The sequence below is a fragment of the Pygocentrus nattereri genome, chromosome 3, assembly GCF_015220715.1.
Source record: "Pygocentrus nattereri isolate fPygNat1 chromosome 3, fPygNat1.pri, whole genome shotgun sequence".
Classification (NCBI taxonomy): Eukaryota; Metazoa; Chordata; class Actinopteri; order Characiformes; family Serrasalmidae; genus Pygocentrus; species Pygocentrus nattereri.
This window is the reverse complement of record NC_051213.1, coordinates 7,192,545-7,207,098: the sequence shown is the minus strand read 5'-3', so window position 1 is coordinate 7,207,098 and position 14,554 is coordinate 7,192,545. Positions and strand designations below refer to the sequence as shown.

At 45.5% G+C, this 14,554-nt stretch overlaps 1 protein-coding gene across 1 annotated transcript in view; it reads right to left on the bottom strand.

The window, feature by feature from the left end:
- The window catches only part of kmt2ca (lysine (K)-specific methyltransferase 2Ca), a 254,614-nt gene extending 245,284 nt beyond the window's left edge, over positions 1-9,330 (bottom strand). Inside the window, 1 exon segment of the mRNA XM_037537221.1 lies at positions 9,312-9,330. The gene's annotated coding sequence lies outside the window, so the exon portion shown is untranslated.
- Positions 9,331-14,554: the final 5,224 nt, after the last annotated feature.

Below are 14,554 nucleotides of genomic sequence, written 5' to 3'. Positions count from 1 at the left end.
GTGAAATCAGATTTATGGCCCCGGGTGTCATCACCACTCAGAATTTAACAGGTAGAAGGTAAGAACGCACACGAGGCTGAACCCAACTACGATTGAACTGCATAAGCAGATGGAGTCACTAAACCACGACATAATCCTTTACGACTGGAAACAAACCAAGTGATTTACAGTAGCAGTGAGACTTCTCCCAGAGTTACAGTAGACATGCTCCAGACATCAACTGAGAACATCGCTTTCAGTTTCACGGCTTGTGATGAACCTTCGCCAATCAGGCGACTTTCACGTTACAGGCCTTGCCGCTCCGTTCTGACTTGGCGCTCTGGTCTTCCTGCCTTGATGGCTCACATTAGCATTCGTGACTCATATCGGTCATTAACGCGAAGACGCCTGCGTCCAGAAACCACCCCTGAGCACTTTATCACGTTACCATGGAATTTTTCCCCAAATTTCTGTACAATTCAACCATTAAGATGCAATCAAACTCCGAGTGGTTTGGTGTGAAACGCTCAGAGAAACTGTTCACAGTGGTGGTGATGGGAACCAGACATCTGAAGAGTCTAACGCCTCTAAAAACTCCCTCACAGAAAGTCATTAGAAGAACGCTTCCTGCTCAGAGGGCTCATCTCCTCTCAGACTGAAGAGAGCAGTCTTCCACTGACAGCCAGCAACTCCATGACCCCGTCCTTCAACTGGACTGCGATCGGTTCCTACCGCCGCCTCACGGCTGTAAAAAATAAGGCGCAGTGAAACCGGACGAATCTTTCTGAATCTCCCTGCATTGACCTGGGCTTCAAAATCCATTCATGACTGAGGAAGTAGGTGAGAGGTAACAACACACATCCACACTCAGAAGACTTTTGTAGGTGCACTGGCGGGTTTGCATATTAAATAAAACGGCTGTGTGTATTTATAGGCATCACTGTCCCCCGGTTCCCATCACCACCACTAAAGAACTCCGAGCCGTTTCTCTACAACGAGCCACTTCACACCAAACCTCTCCGAATGGCTTCATATTTCAACCATTTAATTACGGACATGTCGAAAAAGACGCCCCTGCTGTCCACTACTAATGTTAAACGACAACCGCAGCGATATACAAGCGCGGCGAGGTGTGACGAAAGGGAAAAAGGGAAGGAAACGAACAAATTCTGATCCGACCCTTTTCACTTTGATCACTTGTCCATATATTAGACATGCATTTACTTTGTGTGGTGCGTTAAAGCAAATAAACAGATGCCGCGTTCGAGCCTGAACACGGGGGGGTTTTCAACAAGAACGTCTGGGGACAGCAATGAGGAATTGAGCTCGATGTCGGTGGCAACCCACTCGCAAAAGTTTCAAAACAAGCCCAGCAACTTCTAAAGATGGAGCTCAAAGCAGTGGGCGATGACGTGCTCGTCAACGCCGTCCGGCAGAAAACAAGCCTGTTACTCGCCCCTGCCAGCCAAGTTATTATGGCTGAGGAGTTCCACCAAAAACTCCAGCTGAAAAACGCACACAACAGAAATAAAGCTCTTTCTAATTGGCCTGTCTGACTTGTGTTATCACTGTATTCCAGATGTTAAAACAGCATGGACTAGTGGAATCCGGGGACAGGGCTTTGGGGCAGATCGATCGCCAAAAACTTGACAGACCGTCTCCAGGTGTGCATCCTCACTGTGACCTCTCTCCGTCGGACAAATCGCTTCCACGGAAAAATCCGTTTTTTGACAGAACTGCCCTCAGCCTGCTGGCGCCGTGTTATATTTAAGCAACAGAACACGAGAGAGAGCGCGTTACGGCAAAATAACGTCACGGCTGTGTAGCGATAACTCCCTCCTCCAGCGCTCTGCTGCTTTAATACAGCAGTTAAATAAACACAGTAAGAAATGAATAAACTGGCCGTGAACGTGGCGTTTAATACGTTTTAATGTTCAGCTCCTTCCTCCTAATTATAGCTCCTTAACGAGCAGCTTGGTGTTACGTCAGAGTAACGAGCTCCACCCACTCGCCGCTCAGCCGGCAGTTCGTTCTCCAGCTCCTTACACTAAATTCCCAAACTGTCGTCACCACTGAGCAGCTTTTGTTTTTTACTGGGTCAGTTTTACGGCTCAGTCTGATTTGGTCCGACTCTGAAGATCAGACACGTCTGGCGAATGGTGTTGGGTTCATTTCTGGCTGATTCCAGGTTGTTCAGCTGTTCTTCTGTCACAGCTGCCGACTGAAAAGCCGCTCAGTGGTGACGACAGTCTGGAAATTAGTGTCGTCTCGTCTTCAGAGTCGGAGCAAATCGGCTGTCGGTCAGATGAGATCGTAAAAGCGCCCGTTTTCTGTTTGTGGCAAAGTAAGAAGTAAAAACGTTCACATGGCTTGAGCGTCTCCTACGGCTGTCCAAGTCGTTGCTTAGCAACGGCGTCTCAGCCAATCAGCTGGCGTGGCCGGAACTGACCGTTGTATAATAAACCACCACAGTGCTCTGCTGAAGGACCTCCCAAGTTTAGACATCATTTCCTCTTAAAACACACAAGAAGTGCCACCCACAGCATTCGACTGGAGAGGGAGTGCCTCTCCGACAGTGAAAGCGTAACTGCAAGCAGGATGCGGAGCGCCACGGCAAATCGGGATCGTCATCCTCTTAACATGCCAGAGTCACTTTGCTTTTCTGTATCAACTTTAACAACCAGTATTCACAGAAACGCAAACGCACACATTTTGCATCTGAATTTGAATGATGCCTTTAATAATGATGTACACTCGCACGGGAAACGCAACTGTAAAGACTAAATTAGCATTTTCAAATTTGCATATGACTTTGAATAAAGTCCAGAATACGCTGCCACGTGTACATGTGCCTGACTGTCACTGCTGCGAAATTTAAGGTGGAATGGGAAATTAGAAGAAGCCAACATCGACTCGCACATGGCGCAGCCGACACGAGTCAGGCAGTACAAGCGCATGTCCATGTTAAAGTTAAGGCCAACTCCAATTCCTTTACGTCTGCTGCCTCAAGAATTTGGACGAGGGCTGAAAGAGCGAGTCGCGATTTAGGAGAGTGCAGTTTTTAATTGGCTACAAGTGCATGTTTTTAAAATGACAGGCTCCATCATCAAAAACACGGTCTTCAGCTTTAAGAGGGGAAAGTTAACCCTAAAAACCAAACCTCCATGTTTTGTGACATCACAACCACAAACTGCTGGCTTTCTGGTTGCTACATTAAGGGGTGAAACCTCAAGCCAGAAAATATGGATTTCCTGGTTTTCTGGGGTTTTAAATAATAAAAATAAAAAAAAAACGGGTCTGAACTTTCTAAAGTTTTATTTATAGACAATAATCACAATTTAAATCAGTCGCAATATTAGTCAGAAATTTCTACCCAAATCATTCGGCCCTAATTTGGACCACTTCGAACACCACAGACTAGACAGCGGCAGGAAATCGCTGCTGTCGAAACAAAACCTTGCAACGGTTACAGGAGAAGGAAAAAACCCACTTTACTTTTAATGCAAGTCAATGGAACCAGACATCCATCTCCACCCCCCCCCACCAAGTAATTTTGGGCCATTTCTACACACAACGTAAAGGGCAACAGGTGTTTTCAAATTATGCCAAAAACTGAAAAACGAAGTGGAAGTGGAGAAGCGTGGTTTTGTTCCAATAGCAGCAAAACACACACACACACACACACACACACACACACACACACACACACACACACACACACACACCAGATCTGGGCCACTTCAACCGAGTAATGCAAACAAAGCCACAGCAAGATTTGTAATAAATTCAATGTGGTCACCGTTTTTATGAGGCCACACTCCCACATTTGTCGTGCTGGTAGCAGACTTTTCTGGCCCTGAACCGAACTGTAAACTCACTGCCACGTTCACAACACACAACACAATGTATGACACCTGCCGATATCTGCAGGCGTCTGGCGGCAGCTTGAAAAGCAGCCCAGAACGTGCAGCAGTACAGCGCGAACTTAATGGTAAACGTGTTCGTTCTCTCTCATATTAAGAGGCCGGCTGCAGTAAATCTAGACTCGCTTCCTGATCTGAAGAGTGAGGCCACGCTCACACCTGGCTCAGAGGGGTGAACACACGTGCAGCCCAGCCAGTCACAGGCTGCCCTGCACTGCCGTGGAAAACAGGTCCGTTCACCGCAGCCCAGCCACAGCTGACTGCAGCTACAGCAGAGCGAGGGACTTGCTTCAACACCGGGTGCAAGAAAGGCAGAGAGGTTATCCGCAGGTTAAGAGAATGAATAAAAACTTAATTAATTAATTAAACAAACAAACAAACAAACAAACAACAGATTTTACCGATTTCACTAACCCGGCTATGATGAGTTTCTCATCTTTTACTTCACTTACAAGACGTCCCTGTATCAACTAGAGGATCCCCAAATCTTACACACACACACACACACACACACACACACACACACACACACACACACACACCTTCTAAACAGCGGTCATTGGTTGGAAGGCAGGAAACACCCTGGACAGGTCGCCAGTCCATCACAGGGCAGACAGACAGACGTACACATCCATACATACACAATTTAGAGTGTCCATTTATCCTGACTGCATGTCTTTGGACTGTGGGAGGAAACCGGAGTACCGGGAGGAACCCCCAACCAGACACAGGAAGAACAGGCAGACTTCACACTGAAAGGACGTTGGTCGCCCGGCCGGGGAATCGAACCCAGGCCCTTCTTGCTGTGAGGCGACAGCGCCAACGTGCTGCATCTTACACTAGCTCACCTTAGACATACACATTTTATTGGGAAACCTTCTACCGGCAAGGTGTGCTCACACGGTCAAACGTGCACCCAGAGCACACAGAACCGGTCACGTTCAGTGTTGAACAAACACCTGACCCAACCGACCACGAACGGCTCAAAGTTCATGCACCCGATGATCCGTCCCCGATCAATACAGTTACACTGGCGGGCAAACAGAGCAACAACGGCCTGTGGTTTCATCACAAGTGCACGGCTTTCTCCAATGGGTTTATGGGTTAATTTCAGAGCTCAGCCCCCCGATGACGCAGTGACAGCTCTGCAACTGAGCAGGACTTCAACTGATAACGGTTTCTAGAATTGATTAATCCATCGACTGGGGGTCGGCCGATCACCAGCCTGATCAGCGTCTTTGGCTTCGCTCACACAGCAGGTAAAAGTGGCCCTCGCAGCTCAGTTCCAAGGGGTTAGGGTGACACTCAAAAACAAGGGATGTTTCCCCACACACACCTCAGTCTATCCATACACAGTGACAGTCGCCAAAAATCAAGACTTCTGAAATTACTCTGCGCATGTCTGGCTTTAGAGGACATTCAACTGCAGCTCAACCAGCCAAAAAGGCATAAAACTCCTCAGGTGACCTCTTTGGCTGCATTAGCCTGGGATGTGAATGCAGCTGTCACTGCGCTACAGACCCTGATTTTGAAAGCTGAGGATCAAAACTATGAAACATACTTTACTTACATCTGTACAGAAACACTTTTCTGACATGGAACAAAACCAGCTGTTCTCTACTGCAGCGCTACTCCATCCAAGGTAACTAATGCAACGTAACTAACTAAAGCACTTAAAATCAGCTACAAAAGTCAGAGGAGACTCATCGCAGCCGCTCCGTGTTCGGAAAGGTTTCAAACGACACGGCCGAATGTCGGAGGCTGCAGCGTCGGACAACAGTCTAAAGAATCCGAGGGCAAGAACCAAAGGAGTGGCCGTGGCTGAATGACGTGTCCTTTTCACGGCGAACCCCAACACACTGTGGGTGATGGGCCCAGCGGTCAACCACTGGAACTTCATAACCGCTCCTGTGATGCTGGCGACGGCGAAACTGAAGCTCCGGGAGCGACTGGCGTTCGTTGACGTTCGTGGTTGTTTACCTCTGGACGAGCCTCGCGAGGCTCGGTTCTTTTGCGCTTGCGGGTCGGTTTAGGAGCTGATCTGTTCAGACTGACGTGGCAGACGGATCACATTTAAAAGACACTCTGAACAGCCAAACATAAACAACGGGATCTGGTGAGAAAATCAGATTCGGGCCACTTTCACCTGCTGTGTAAACGTGGCCTAGCTGTCAAATACAGCACAGACCCTATTAAAATGATCAGAGTTTGTTAAGTTGAGATGCCAAATTCAAACGTGTTCGTCAGAGAAATCTTATATCTGATATGTGAGCACGGTGAGAGCTGCCGGCTCATGTGGGCCACCGTGGCTTGAAGCCTGACAGCTCCTCCCCCAACTTCAACCGGCCACGAACAAGCTGACTGGTGAGGTTACAGTCAGGTGTGACGGTGGCTTTAAAGGGAAACTCCACCGCTTTTTCAAAAATTATTTCACTGCAAAGAAACTTAACCACTCACTTCTTTTCAGTGGTGGTGACACGAACCAGGGCTCACAACATCTACAACATAAATACAGACATTTTATTTAACGCTCAACATCCCCAGTGGACCTACACCCGTCTTCTGAGCGTTCCTGTGGAAAGCTGATGTGAAACTAAAAGAAAAATCTGAAATTAACGACAGCCTTTGGCTTCACTTCTACACCAAAAATGGGCTTAGAGAATTGCATTTAAGGCCAAAAACGTATCGTAAAACTGACGTCTCAGACATCAGGCAGTCTATTCATAGCTATTTCATGGAATAGCTTTCTGTGAGGGAGCTTTTAGACGTCTGGTTCCCATCACCGCCACTGTGAACAATTCTGAATTGGGCAAGTTTCTCTAGAACAGAGAATTTCACAGCAAACCACTCTGAACGACTTTGGTCTCATCTCAGACTGCTTACAGCGAACTCCTGGAAAAATCGGTGGAGGTCTGAAAACAAACCGCTGAATAACAAGGACACCACTATTTTACAGGCTACTTCACATTTTCTATCAGAAATATCACCAAACAGTGACCCACAGCTAAGAATATCTCAAAAAAACACGACTAAACCGAAGAGCAGCATTACGCCACATTAACATCACGACACAGTGGTACTGATGTGACTCCAGGTGGGTGTACGGTGGGCCGATATAGGCGGGTGCTCAGTCATATGCTGCTGCCTGCAGGCCTGCGAGCTCGACTGTGGAGCACGGCTCGTTGACTTTTTCGGTTGATGGGATGGAGGGACTACCAGGACGCCTCTAATAGAGTCAGGACACCCTCCTATCTCTACAATAACCTACAAACCCTCCTCAGAACCCCAGTGACGTGAAAGCTCACTTTACCAGCCTAGAAACAACCCACTTAAGGCGGCACTGGACTTCCAGAAGATAACGGGAGCTTGTGCACTGTCCGAATTAAGCCAAACAGTTCAAATCAATAACCTGGTGTCCTTTAGAGCGGACTACCTAAACCAGCCTCAAACGTGAAGAGAACTCCTTTCTTTGGACCACAGCTGCAAAAAAGCCTTGAAAAAGAACAGACTGAAGCGCAAACTGTTCACAGTGGTGGTGATGGGAACCAGACGTCTCAGGAGTTGAATGCCTCCGAAAGCTCCCTTACATAAAGAGATCACGTTAAATGCTTGGACGTCTACTGTGTGACACCGGAGACTTCGTTTAATGATCAAGCTTCGGCTCAAATGTATTTTAACCCACTCATTTCAACCTACACATGGCGGAGGAACACATGCAGGCCGTCGTGAGGCAAAATAGTCCCAAAATAAAGCTTTACGACTAATTTTACCATCACCAACATCGCATAAAAACCTCTGAAGACTCGTGGAGGTTCACTGGAGGTTTTGTACAGTAAATAAAGTGTCTATATCTGTGCTGTAGACACTGTGAGCCCTGGTTGCCATCACCACCACTATAACGAAATCAGAATTAGTAAGTTTGCCTACAGTAAACCGCTTCACACCAAACCACTGAGAGTGGCTTTAAGAATCAAGGGCTGAATTATAGTGAAATTTGAAAAGATTGGTGGACCGTCCCTTTAACAGGCTTAATCCAATGAACTCGAGGCTTCAACGACAGTCCACAGGGCAGATAAACAACTTTTTTGGTCACAAACAAGAAAAGGGGTTAAAAACACGTCACGTTTTGTTTACCCGTCTCCAGATAACGTTCACAGAGGCATAAAGAGGCCGATAAAACTCTAAACTTGGTGGGTTTTTTTTTGTCTGGTTATTTCCTCACGACCCTGCCTGGGGAGAAATAAGTTGACACTTTCGTTTGGGTAAGGGAGGGCGGGGGTGACGGGGCTGAAGTTGGCTTCTTAATAGGAATTTCCCGTTCCACCTTAAATGGTGCAGCAGTTCCATTCTGGCGCCGGAGCCAGAATGGAACTGCTGCACCATTTAAGGTGGAACGGGAAAATTCGAGCAAGAAGCTGGCGAATAGGAAGCTAACTTCAGCTTCAGCTGGGGGTGTGCTGCTGCCGGCTCGTCTATCCTCCAAACACTAAAAGGGAGAGGAATTTAGGACAAACCTGTAGGCAAAATAAGGCCGCGTATGCGTTTATACACCACACCGAGACACTTGGACGGTGTTTGTTCACTCGTTTGTTTACAACGACCAACATTCATATCACTTTCCGTAGTCTTCTAGCTGCGCACACGCTGGAAACGCTACGGTTAACGCTATAACGCGTTAATACGGGCTTTATAACACAACCTGGCTGAAGTTGGCTTCGTATTCACCGGCTTCGTGTTCGAATTTCCCCGTTCCACCTTAAATGGCGCAGCAGTTACGTTCGGGCGCCCGGGCTTCGCGAACGTAACTGCTGCACCATTTAAGGTGGACCGGGAAAATTCGATCACAACAGGAGAAAACTCCTCGGCCGTTTTCCTTCGCGCAAACGTTCAGCACAGCGACTCGAAGCGACACGAAACAAACCGCGGAGGAGAGAAAATAAAGCGTATCTTACGGAATTGATGCGATTCTTGTTGTTTTTCTTTCCTTCCTTCCTTCCCAGCTTCCAACTTAATTCAGCACGTAATCCGACAACAAACTTTTCCCGAAGCTCTCATACGGACTGGATGTTCGGTCGGATGCTTCGGGAAGAAACATTCCTCGTTTCGGGTGAGGGAGAAAACAATGCAGATTAGGCGGACAGTTTTCCTCCAAAATAAAAAACTGACAATTTGAAAGTTGTAGCGTTTTTACTCCATCATGGTGGCCATGTTTAAGAGGGGACCGCAGCACCGCCTCTCGTCCGCGCGGGCAAATAGGCCCGCGTTAAACGTTTCTCTTGGCGTCGGCCTTCAAAGTCGAAGATAACTCGAACCGGCGCCGGGCGAGCCAATATAGCACGGGTTAACGATGCGGGGGGCGAAACAACCGCGGAAAACGCCGTAAACGGAGAACGAAAAAGTCTCGCTGACCCCGCGGATGAAGACAGCCAGGGCTCACACTACGGTGAAACGCCTTTTCAGTCATCGCCGGGGGGTTGAGAAAGCGCGGAGCTGGAGTTCCAACGCCGTACGGATCGGATCCACGCAGTGAGCGATACGGTGGCGTGTTGATTTCGCCGTGTCCTTCTTCAGCTCGGTGGCGTGGAACCTCGGAGAACCCACCAACAGAACAACTCGATCTAGATCTTTCCCTGTTTTATGTTATTTAAGAATGTTACTTCAGTCTAAACACTTTAGCATTAAGGTTCTTCAAGAGTTCTTCAATAAAAGGAGCGGTCCTATTTAGAACCACGAGTTCTGTGTAGAGCCACCTTGCTGAAAACTGCCATTAGGTTCTAGGATCTAGGATTAGGATCGAAGCTGGATGGTTTGGCTTGGTTTAATGGTTACCGCTAGGTTCCTGTAGGACACCTATTAGGTCCTATTAGGAAACCATCCAATACGTCTAGATAAGTTCCGGAACACCTTTAAACCACTGGAGTCCTTTACGCTGTGATATTAGCCCATCAGGAACACACTAAACACCATTAGGGACTGTTGGAAACCACCAGGAACCAAGAGAAGCTTCTTCAATGGTTCTTTAATAACCATTTCTTGCTTTAAGGGTTCTCTGCGTGGTGAAATGGGTCTTGCGGCTGTTGGAGAATGGTGGTTTTATATAGGATCTTTTTGAACATGGTTCTGTATAGAACCAAAAAGGGTTCTGCTGTTGTTACGGTGTCAACATTGTAACCATAGAATCCCCCCTTTAACGTTCTATACATTCAATACATCCTACATTCAATCATTGGTTATAAGTCTGAAGAATGGTTTCATCAAGCGAAGAACCCTTTAAGCATGAACTGGTTCTATATAGAGCCATCTTTTGTTAAGAGTGTGCACAACTCATGGTTCCTCATAGATCCATTGCCTTCACTTTAGAACCCTTGAAGAACCATCTTTTTAATGAGTGCATGGAAGTCATGGCTCTAAATAAAACCATTCCTTTTGCCAATTAAACTCTTAAAGAACCATTTTCAAAAGGGTTCTATATAGAACCAAATACAACACATTCTCAACCCGAAGAACCATTTTAACCATGCAAAGAACTATTTAAGCATGAAATGGTTCTATATCAAACTCGTGGTCCTAAAAAGAACCATTGCCTTTACTAAAGCACCCTTCAAGAACCATCTTTTTAAGAGTGTAGAACCATTTCCAAAAAAGGTTCTATATAGAATCAAATACAAGACATTCTCAGTCGGAAGAACCGTTTTTGCCATGCAAAGAATCATTTAAGCATGAAATGGTTCTATATCAAACTCATGGCTCTACATAGAACCATTGCCTTTACTAAAGAACCCTTGAAGAACCGTCTTTTTGGGAACTCCAGTTTAACCCCTCACCTTTAAAGCTCAGTCAGGTTCACAGCAGCTCATCTGTGTTCAGTGGGTGAAATGATGATGATGTTAGTCCATATACTGACCGTCCTCCTGGGAGATGCCCTACCCTGGACTTCACCTCACTGGCCACTTTATTAGAAACCCCTACCTTACAGGCCAGTGGTCACCAACCCTCCTCCTGGAGAGTTAAGTTCCAGTCTGCATCTAACAGGCTCCCACCTCACTGGCCCAACACTGATGCACCTGATCCAGCCAATCAGTGACTGAAGACGAAGTTCACCATCTGGAGCAGGTGTGGCTGATTGTGGTTGAAACTGGACTCCACAGGGAGGCAGATCTCCAGGACCAGGGTTGGAGACCACTGTTATAGGCCCAGACAAGGGGCCCTGAGCACAAGCCAGGAGCGGGTCCTCCTGGAGACACATGATATCTTGGCCATATATGGACAACATATCTAATATTTTCCATTTGTGAGATTATTGTGAAAATATTAATAATTTTATTAAATTTTTAAGCAAATTTCTTACTTTATTGAGTAAAATTATCTCTCTACTCTGTTAGAAATGAAGGTTCTGTGTGGGCACATTTTTCAATCATCAAGGTACAAATAACATAAATGTTCCCTCAAAGGTTCTACAGCAGTTTTAAGGCCTGATTATGAACCTTAAATCAGGTTCTCCAGGTGAAAAGTTGGTATTTGTACCTTTTCATAACCGAATGTTTTAAAACAGAGCAATAAAATTAAAAGCCTGGAGGCGAGGCGAGGCGGGGTGTGTGGAGTCAGTACAGCTTAGAAAACGTCATTTCAGTGGAGTATGGTTCAGTTATGTTCCCTGACTAAAGGTACTGAGATTGGGTACCACCCCAGAGACAGTCTAGTACCTTTATTTCTGATGGTGTATACTGGCATTTTGAAAACAGTGAGGTGCTTCAGTACAGAGTACTGTAAAATTACAGGAATGAGTTCACGTTTTCCAAGAAATCATAAGTAACGTAATCCTGTTGTATGTTGTAATGAATGATCTTCTTCTGTGTGTAACTCCTGAACACTGGAGCGATCTATCCGGACGTAAACACTAGCGTTACGTTCGATCTGCTGGGCCTGTGTAGCTCTCAGTTTTCCTGGTCTTTGTGTTTCTCAGCTGCACTTGCATAACTTTAATTTACCCTCTTAACACTCAGAAGAACCTCCTCAAAGAACCTGTAGACTATCGCTTAATTACCTTGTTCACACTGTCTTCACACAGTGGTGTCATCCATTACAGCTATTTTAAAAGAGTATATCAGGCATAACGTTATGACCACCTCCTTGTTTCTATGCTCATTGTCCATTTTATCAGCTCCACTTACTGTATTGGTGCACTTTGTAGCAGGGGTTTTACTCGATATGACTACTAGGATGAGAGTGGACCACCACCCAAAAATATCCAGCCAAGAGCGGCTCTGTGGTCAGAAACCTAGATACCTCCCACTGAGGGCTTATTTACTGTATAGCTGAGCCAAAACACAAATCTGACTGAAAAACTTAGACTGCGAAAACAAATCGCTGTTGTCAGAACAAAACCTCGTATCTTCATTTCTGTCGATTCTCAGTTTGTGACACAATTTGAAAAGGCACGTTGGCCTTTATATTGTGTGTGGATTTCAAGAAGGATGGACCAAAATAAATGGCCGAAAAAGACTGGTTCCATTGACTTACATTGAAAGTAAAGCATGTCTGGTCCTTGTCCTGTAAAGTTACCATTTCGGAGATACGAGGTTTTGTTCCGATAGCAGTGAAATGCTAATAATAATAGTAAATTTAGTAGTAAAATTCAGTCAATTCAGATCAGAATTAACTGTTAAACTTGCAAAAATAAAATAACTTACAGAATAAGGAAACATTCCGCCTGGAAAAGGACCTCCAGTTAGGGGAAGGGACCTGCCCCAGTTGGAGGAGTTTAAGTATCTCGGGGTCTTGTTCACGAGTGATGGGAAGAGGGATCGTTAGATCGGCTGCAGACTGGGAAAGGCGGACGCAGTAATGTGGTCACTGTACCGGACTGTAGAGGTGAAGAGGGAGCTGAGCCTACATCCCGACCCTCACCTGTGATCATGAGCTCTAGATAATGACTGAAAGAATGAGATCGCGAATACAAGTGGTGGAAATGAGCTTTCTTTGCAGGGTGGCAGCTACACTCTACTGATAGGGTGAGGAGTCCGGTCATCTGGGAGGAACTCGGAGCAGAGCCGCTAGTCATCTACATTGAGAGGATCCAGTTGAGGGGGTTCGTCTGATTAAAATGTCCCTTGGGCGCATCCTGTCGGAGGTTTAACAGGTACAGCTGACAAGACCCCGAGGTCGTCCTAGAGCCGGCTGGAGGGATTATATCTCCAAGTTGGCCTGGATGCAACTCTGGAATGAATGAATAGTAGTTAAAAAATAATATAAATAAATAAATAAAAGAACAGAACATGTAAAACAATGACTAAAATATACCAAAATCATATTAAAAGTTTACTAAAATAAAAGAATAATGAAAAGTAAACAGTCGGCTGAGTGGAGGTGGTTAAAGGTGAAGTTTTAGAGTTTCCTGTAGTGAATTCCAGCTCACTGGTGCTCTGCAGACAGAAGCAGATTTTCCTAGTTCAATAGAAGCTCTCAGCACCTGAAGTGTGATCCAGTCACTGCAAGGAGTCTGATAAGTTGCCTTATTTACACTGGGCATTTCTGTGGCGTTCAAAGGCATATGGGGCAGTCATGGGTGAGGCAGTTGTGGGCTGGAGGTTAGGGAACCAGGAAGGTTCGATCCCCTGAGCTGACAGTCCATGACTGAAGTGTCCTTGAGCAAGACACCTAACCCCCAACTGCTCCCCGGGCGTCGCAGACAGGGCTGCCCACCGCTCTGGGCAAGTCTGCTCATTGCCCCCTAGTGTGTGTCTTCACTAGTGTGTATGTGGTGTTTCACTGCACGGGTGGGTTAAATGTGAAGGTAAGAATCCGTATTCTAAAGGAGCCATTGGTAAAATTTATAGTATAATGAATACTCTTAATATGGGACCACTGGCTCGCGTGAAGAGGCTGTGGAAAAGGACCTGGCTACAGGAATAACTGAGGATGTCTGGCAATCTATATTGAAAAATATTCATCTATCTTCGATATGTCAAAGACATCGACTGATCCAATTTAAAGTGGTCCATAGATTGCATTGATCCAAAGTAAAACTGGCAAAATTTAAACGTGACATAGATCCTCACTGTGATAGATGTGAAGTTGAGCCTGGAACTCTGTACCACATGTTTTGGCTTTGTCCAAAACTTGAAGATTTTTGGAAGTCTATATTTAGGTTTATCTCTGATATATTGGGGACAATAATAGAGCCTGATACCATAATCTCTATATTTGGCATTGCACCACAGTATTCTCATTTAAATCAAAATAATAAAATCCTTATAGCCTTTACTACTCTTTTAGCTCGAAAGCAAATACTACTTAAATGGAAAGATAAGTCCCCTCCAACTTTTAAAATGTGGTTTATTGAAATTTCATACAATTTGACTATGGAAAAAATAAGGTATTCTATAAGAGGTTGTGCCTACAAATTTTTTGATATCTGGCAACCGGTTTTGGATCAAATTAAGGAGATGGATCCCTCGCTAATCTTACTCACAGGAGTAATGTACATATTTTGTAATTTATCATTTTTTTTCTTCTCTCCTTTTTAAATACTAATACTTTATGAATCTTTTCAAATCTATATTTGCATTTGTGCAACATTTGGGGGTTGTTTTGGGTGGGGGGGTTGAAATAATGACAAAAAATAAAACGTGTATTATATAGTGTATTAATGC